Raw genomic sequence first — 8,270 nt, 5'->3', positions numbered from 1 at the left:
AAAAAGAAGGAGAATGAGGACAGTCAGAAGAAGAGAGAAAGAGAAGAAGAAGGAAAGGAGGAAGGAGAAGAAAAGGATGATGAAGAAGACAAAAATGTTCATCATAAATGTAGTGACCCCATTGTGAACCACTTTTCGCTGCCAGGATGACAAGAGAAAGAAGAAAGGAGGAAGAGGAGGAGAAGGAGAAGATGACTATTTGTTAGCACTACTTTATATCTACCTTGATTCCTAGTGCTTAAAGGAAGGTACTAAAAGGATTATTTTACCTTCATGTAGGTACTGCTTATAGGTAGCGCATCTGCCTTGTGAGCGCTAGGTTGCGGGTTCAATTCCTAATGCCCTCAGCTCCTCAGCAGTTATAGTTCTCTACTCTATCAATCCCATAAAAGTACTGCATTTGGTTTCTTTTCTAGCACTAAGTGTAGACTACTGTAGACCAACAGATGAGTCTACTAGCATTTTTCCTCCATTTTCTAAAGCATTTTCCTATGAGCTTATTTCCCTCAGCGAATGAAATATTTATTGTGCTCAAGAAGATACAAAAAACGAAGAAAAATAACAATATGAAACTCATACTGGATGGAAAAGAAGCAAGATATTATGATTTACTAATACATATGTAACAATAAAAATAACCCAGTAAGTTCAGAGAAAAAAGTATCACCAGGTGAAACTTCTCCCTTTGGTCAAAAGATGAGCGCTCTACCAACAGCCAACACATTTTTGTTAAAAAAAAAAAAAAAAAAAAAAAATCAAATTAAATGATACCATGTACTAGTCAAATAAATTGTATTTGTTGGTGGAGTTAAACCAACTTGCCGTTTCTTTGTGATTCTCACGAGGTCTCTCCTCCGTCTTTCAGTCACGTAGGACGTTGCTTAACTTAAGTACCTACTACTCTAGCTATAATGACAGTCAAAAAGTAAAATAGGTACCCAGATAGGTATCATAAATCAGCATACAGTCAGGTATATTAAGTAAGCCTATCACCGAATAAAATAAATAATGGAAAAAGTAAACTTATATGGAGGTAAATCAAGTTATAGATAGGAAAAAATAAATATACCTATTATGGAGGTAAATCAAGGTATAGATAGGTCACGTAGGACGTTGCTTAACTTAAGTACCTACTACTCTAGCTATAATGACAGTCAAAAAGTAAAATAGGTACCCAGATAGGTATCATGAATCAGCATACAATCAGGTATATTAAGTAAGCCTATCACCGAATAAAATAAATAATGGAAAAAGTAAATATGGAGGTAAATCAAGGTATAGATAGGTACCTATTATTCAACTAAAAACGTTAAATATAGGAAACAATGAAAACAAGATTTCGCTAGTGGTAGGTAATTCAATTCTTCTTTTGCCCATTCAATCTGAAACAAAATAAAATGAAACATTAGAAATAACACTTATCTATGACTGGGCTGTTGTTTGGGTACCTAACATAGGTTAGATCAGTGCTCTTCTGACGTAGCGTAGGTACAAGATCAATTTATCATATCCATTTATCTGCCTCGGTGGCGTAGTGGTCAAGACGCTCGCCTGGTAATCAGGAGGGCGTGGGTTTGATTCTAGCCGAGGTATGGAATTTTATCCTCATTTATTTGAGAATTTGACCACATAATAATGGAGCTCTAAGGGTTAGGTGGTAGATTAACCCTCTCGTCCCTCGTGGTCCACTTACGATCGTCCCTGTTGCCTGTTGAATAACCCTCTTCATTAGTAAAGTTCCTGATTAACCCTCTCGTCCCTTGTGGTCCACTTATCATCGTCCCTGTTGCCTGTTGAATAGTATAACCCCCTTCATTAGCATGTAACGCGCGCTTTTGTTTTTCAAATTCAATAGGAACTCTCCTAGTTTTTTCCCCTTTTTTTACAATAATTATTTTTCTAATTAATAGAGTTAGTAGGTAGTAGTACGAGTGAATTACATACAGGGTTGGCTGGAAAAACGTTAGCATACGGGCAAGAAAAGTGAATTACATACTGGGTTGTCTGGGAAAATGATAATATAGGGGCAAGAAAATTCTCATCGAATTTTTAAATCTAGACTTCTAGAGCCAGTCTATTTAGCTTGGATTCTTGGAAGTGGAAGGTATTAGTGGGCCTGCCTTAATTGTAAGCACTGCGCTGGGTCGCGGGTACGATTCCTGGACGGCTTGAATTTTATCCTAAACGGATTAGGTTCGTTCTCGGAACGGCTGGCTTTCTCCTATCTTGTCTTTCTTCTCTTTTCGCTTTCGGGACGATAAGACCTCAGCAGATACAGTTCCCTTTATCAAACCTCCTAGCTTGGAAATACATAGGTATTAGATTTAGGGGAGCGGTTGGGTCAATGGACCGGGGTTCCATGGCCCCAATTCGACAAATATTTCTTTCATCTGATCACTTACTCTTTTAGCTTGATACAACATCTATAAATGGCAAGCATTATGTATTTCCGTGTTTAATCGTCTATCTGATGGGGTAAGTTTTGGAGCCACCCTGTATAAATTATACATAATTATTCATACGAGTGGAGAGGTTTCTATACCTATAATGTACATAACTGTACCTATATACCTAGGTATACCGATATGTTTAGGGACTATAGGGGGTTGCACTACATTTCGTGATAATTGGGGTTTTATACACCTCAGAAAACTGGTAAGAACCACTTCGGAATTTCAGGTTTTGGAGCCCAATTTTTCGTTTTTATCAAACCTTCAAGCTTTTCACCAGACCGAATACAAATTTAGGGTTGGAATGATTTCACAGCGAAAAATGCAGCTTAAAACCCTCTGCTAATAATAGATGGCAATTGAACTTCAATCGATTTTGGAGGGCAGACGGAAGATTGAATTTCGTGTACCTACTATTGTCAAGGACGTTTAAGAGTTAAGCACAAACCGGCCATTCAGAAGGCCGAACGGCCTCGGGAGGTTAAATACGGCCGTGTAAATTTTCTCCATCTTTTGAAGGAAAAAAGGAGGAGGTAAAAAGCTCTGCCTTGTAAGCGCTGGGTCGCGGGTACGATTCCCGCCTTTATCCGAAACAGAGATGGTTCGTTCTCGGAACGGCCGACTTTCTCCTATCCTGACCTCCTTCTCTCTTCGATTTCAGAACGTCCATCTTTTGAGGGAAAAAAGGAGGCAAAAACTAATCAGAACAGACTCTACCCTCTAGCAGAAAACTTCAATAGGGAAGTCAAGGTGTGTCTTCCACGGTTGCTGGCGGGGGTTGGGGCCCTGAACCTATTCTGAGGCTTTATTTTTAGGGGCGGCCCCGAATCGGCTTTTATGGAATTGGCGGCTCTCGAAGGCAAGGTTGGTGGCCCACCCCTGCTCTATTTGATATATTTGTAAGCAGCTCTCTCACGGGAAAATCTTCGCTTTTTGAACTCAAAAAAAAGAAGATGAAGGCAGAAGAAGAAGAGAAGAAGAAGAACGAGAAGAAGAAGAAGAAGAAGAAGAAGGAGAAGAAGAAGAACCTTGCCCTCCCTATATCTCATCCCGCTTAATGTGAAAGGGGGGGGGAGGAAAAGCGACTAAAAAGAAAATGAAAAAAAAAAAAAGTAAAAATCAGGAAGCGACGAGAAAAAGGGGCTTAAGGTAGAGTATAAGAGGGTTAAGGGAGGAGTACCTACAATAAGAAAATTGATTTAAAGGAAAAAAGTAAAAAGAAGGAGAATGAGGACAGTCAGAAGAAGAGAGAAAGAGAAGAAGAAGGAAAGGAGGAAGGAGAAGAAAAGGATGATGAAGAAGACAAAAATGTTCATCATAAATGTAGTGACCCCATTGTGAACCACTTTTCGCTGCCAGGATGACAAGAGAAAGAAGAAAGGAGGAAGAGGAGGAGAAGGAGAAGATGACTATTTGTTAGCACTACTTTATATCTACCTTGATTCCTAGTGCTTAAAGGAAGGTACTAAAAGGATTATTTTACCTTCATGTAGGTACTGCTTATAGGTTAAGTGCCAACTGAGTTACTGACGAGAGTATAAAAACAGGTATGGAAAGAAAAGTAGAGATTTCAGTAAAAAGAGGTACGATTGGAAAGGTGGGTATGTGAGTTAGAAATCCCTTGACGAAAAAAAAAACTCCCTCTCACATCTCATTTCTCCCCCTTTTTTTCATTCCCTCGAAATTTCAATTACAATACATTGTATATCTCTCTCCCGCTTCTTATACATTTCCCTTCTTATACATTTCCCTTTCTGTTTCCTCACGATTTCGTCCTACCCTTCTGCGTGCATTCCTTATCATGTCTGCTTCCCCAAAGTACCTGGAGGTGACGGGAGCTTTGAACGAACGATGTGAACTCTTACTTTTTTTTTGCCTTTTTTCCAAGAGGTTTGACAGAGGGAACTATACCTATAACAACGGAGGTGTTGTGATGAAATTGAAGAGGAGGGGGACAGGATAGGAGAAAACAAGCCGTTCCTAGGACGACCTATTTAGGACAAATCTCGCCTCCCGGCGTGCTTTTGGGGCTCCAAAAGAGGAATTTAGCGTTTTCTTTCTTTATGTCCTTTAGTTGGCTTTTCTTCAAAGGTCACATTGGGGAAGTCTCTATTTTCCATACGTAGCGGTAGCGTTAGGTAGCATGCAAATTTGGATTCTTCCGGTCTTCACCTTCTTTTGGAGGAAGGTCTGTGCTACTTTTTGACTTAGTTTTTTTCTCCTGTTCTCTCCACACACACTTTTTTTTCAATCTTCTGCTTATACACAATTTTCTTTCCCCCCTCCTTCCCCTCTTTCTCTTCCTCCTCTTCTTCTCTCCTTCTCTTCCTCCTCCTCCCTCTTGCTTCGTCTTTAACTTTAATATATTCAATTTAAGTTTTCCGTTTTTTCTCTCTCTCTCTCTCTACCTCTCTACTTCGTACGAAGGTATTTTATTATTTCTCTTCTTTTTTCGCCCTAGTTATATCTTGTTTCTTGTATTCGTTCCGGGACGGGTAGAACTGCATAGATCTTGCGGGTACATAGGTAGGATGGTAGGTATATGGCTTCTGGCACTCCTGGTGGTAGGTGGCAGAACTATGAATAAAAGCGAACTCCATTTGAGGAGGAGGAGGAGAAGAAGAAGAAGAAGAAGAAGAAGAAGAAGAAGAAGAAGAAGAAGGAGGAGAAGAAGGAGAAGAAGAAGATATCCATCCTTTTATTTTGTATATAATTTCATGTTAACACTATATTCTGTACATCAAGGGTGGGGTGGTAGAGAATGCCTTAGGCATTAACCCCACCCTTGATCAAACTTTATTTTGTATTTATATTTTGTATTTATATTGTTACCATCTGTATCTGTAAATAAAGTTTGATTCAATTGTATAATAATAATAAGAATATGCCCAAAATATGTGTGCAAAATATTTCAGACCGGTTCGCATAAAATACACAAGTTATCTTCGGGTAGCTGAATGAATCAGAAGAAGAATTTTAATTTTGGGCCGGCCCAAAATCACGAGTATATATTTATCTTGGAAGTATGGACTAACTGAAAACTTTTGAGACTCTAACGGTAACGGCATAAGCTATATTTCCCCGATTTTAGATAATGAAAGCCCTTGGTCACCAAATTACAAAGTGCCAAGTAAAGTATACCTACTCACAGTTCCCACCTAATTGTTAGCTTTCATCTACTTGTCTCTTGTTTGAGTGTGCCTTCCCAAATAATCGACAGATATTGAACCAAAACGATCACCGGTTCAGATACCATCCACGATCGACGTTGATTAACTTCATGGTTCAGTCGGGAACAACATGCAACATCGTATAACCATCGGCTATGTACATTCTGTCCGTCAATTTGGAGTGCACTCAGTCTCATTAACACAATTTGAGCCACTTTCTTCTTCAATTTTTAGATGTTTTAGTCACCCTATGACACCATACAATTTCGTATGACTACACTCCGTCGTAACAACTTTGTTTACAGGGTGTGATTCGAGCTGCACTACAATGGCGCGTAGGTGGAAGTAGGTTGGGCATGCTACGGCACAGGCAACACGACAACCGGTGGACATGTTGTGAGTAGGACGGACTGCAGAAATACAATAAGAATCCAGATGAGTTATGGGATCTTGAAAACATTCCTACTGAGATGAATTTAGATGACGGGCTTAAATCATTAACCCATAAGAGCCGCACTTTTTTTTCTCTCCATTGGATCTTGCTGGAATTTAACCGCTTCTAACTCCAGACCGGTACTGAGTAAATAATATATATCTAATAATAGTGAAAATAGTAGGGAATTTCAATAGACGAATACCCGATGCACTCTGACGTGGAGCGACGGAGATATCAGCGAAAAAGAGAACGATTTGGTTAAGATTGGTGTAACTTTTAATGTAGGCCTCGGCTCGCATGGGTTAACAACGAATGAATGAATGAATGAATGCACGATTTAGGTGGGATGGCAATAAAAATACTCAATTAATAATCATTAAGTTATTGGTTTTAATACTTTTTTTTATGAATTATGTATACAAAAAATCGATACCGACAGCACAGTAGTGGATGTGTCACTTTTACTAGGAAAAAAAGGGACTCTCTGTATGTCTATATACATAGTTATAGTCCTATTTGAGCAGTAGTAGAAGTACAGTAACTAGTTTTTTGGGTATTTTTTGCCTATTAATCCTTGATAATCTCAATACTCATATTCAACCTAAGTTCATGTCATAAATATCGGCTAGATCCATGATTCACAGAAAAAAAAATGTTATGACATATGACATTTTTTATCCTGCTTTTAATACATATTATTCTCTACATAATTTTCGCATTAGTCCCATAATTTAGTACTATTCTCATCTACTTAGATATTTTGCTTGGTTTTAAACATAAGTAAATGATTATCATATTCTGAACATTAGTGTCTTTTGATGTTTGGGTTCAAATAAAATATTTGTCCTTTTACAGGTTTTATATCTCAATGAAATTCTCGTATACCTCAATGACTTTTTTGTTTTGCAAGTAGATAACTGGTAAAGTAGTAAATTAACCAATCCTATACCTACGTACAATAATTCTTGTAAACTTTACCTACCTATAACTTTACCTTTGTAAACTTTTGTAATAAGACCTTCTTCCATCGTGTCTTCCTTCTCTCTTCGCTTTCGGGATGGTAAGACCTCGGAACTTAAAGTTGGCTCTACCAAACCTCTTCAAGAGAGAGAGAGAGGGAGGGAGAGAGAGAGAGAGAGAGAGAAAGAGAGAGAGAGAGAGAGAGAGAGAGAGAGAGAGAGAGAGAGAGAGAATCTGGTGGACTGAACCACTGATCCCAAATGCAGAGGAATCTGCGGTGTGATTTATGCAGTGTTAAATACGCTCCGGCTAAAGATATCACATAAATCATAACCAAGACCAAAACCAAGGACATTTGGACTCGGAATAAAGGTAGGACAAACCATTGCGTCGGTGGACAGAATTTTAGAAGGAGAAGGAAAAAAAAAGAAGAAGAACAAGAAGTGAAATCGAAAGAGGAAGAAAACGAGAAACGAAGAGAAGAAAAGTTGAAGCAAGAGAGAACCAATGGATGGAAAAGAAAGAGATAAATAGAAGAATCAGAGAGAAACTAAGAGGAAAACCAGATAGAGGTGGAAAAGGAAGAAAGCAAGAGAAGGAAAAGAAAGAGAGAAGCTAGAAGGAAAAGAAGGAGCTGAAAAAGATTTTCCTTCAGAGTGGATTTTCTTCGGAGTTCACCTACTTTTCGGAATTCGAACTCCTACGAGCTACCTTATAGCCAAATTGGTAAATCCAGGGTTGCTGCCACCATCTGCATTATTCTGCATACTTCTCGTTTAGAATACCTACATACTGTCATATAAGTAGGTAGGTATGTACATATGTAGGTACTGAAGGTTCATATTATGAAGTAGGTATACGTTATCGCTCCAATCTGTCCTCGGCTCTGACGATCTCCAGGTGTAAAAAGTCGTAAAGTTCCCGACCGCTGCGAGCTTTCAGGCACGACTCTCTTCATGGTCGTAATTCTGCACTGATTGGAATCTAAGAATCTCTAGTCTCTACCTACTCACCTCATTGGTGGAGTATTTATCTTCCTAATCAGTCCGAGAGATCAGTGCCGTGTGGTAAGGACACCCACGCAGGCTAAGCAGGTCGCCAGGCCACGTTCTGGTGGCTAAAGTCCTGACTCCACTATCCTTTCCGGTCATGCTCCAATCACGACAGTCAAATTAGGGTGACCCCTATTTTTTTAATGTTCAAAATTAAAGGTGCTAAAAAAATGGTTCCTAAATCCAGGGATCGCCAACCCGT

At 39.0% G+C, this 8,270-nt stretch overlaps 1 long non-coding RNA gene across 1 annotated transcript; it reads left to right on the top strand.

Annotated features, from left to right (window-relative positions):
* The first annotated feature begins 710 nt into the window (after window positions 1–710).
* Window positions 711–1,286, top strand: LOC113468809. Its single transcript, XR_003392429.1, has 2 exons — window positions 711–864; window positions 1,101–1,286. It is a non-coding gene; the product is annotated as an uncharacterized LOC113468809 (long non-coding RNA).
* Window positions 1,287–8,270: the final 6,984 nt, after the last annotated feature.

Source organism: Diaphorina citri, unplaced genomic scaffold (assembly GCF_000475195.1).
Source record: "Diaphorina citri unplaced genomic scaffold, Diaci psyllid genome assembly version 1.1 scaffold858, whole genome shotgun sequence".
Taxonomy (NCBI): Eukaryota; Metazoa; Arthropoda; class Insecta; order Hemiptera; family Psyllidae; genus Diaphorina; species Diaphorina citri.
The sequence above is the reverse complement of the archived record's forward strand: the minus strand, read 5'-3'. Positions and strand labels throughout refer to the sequence as shown.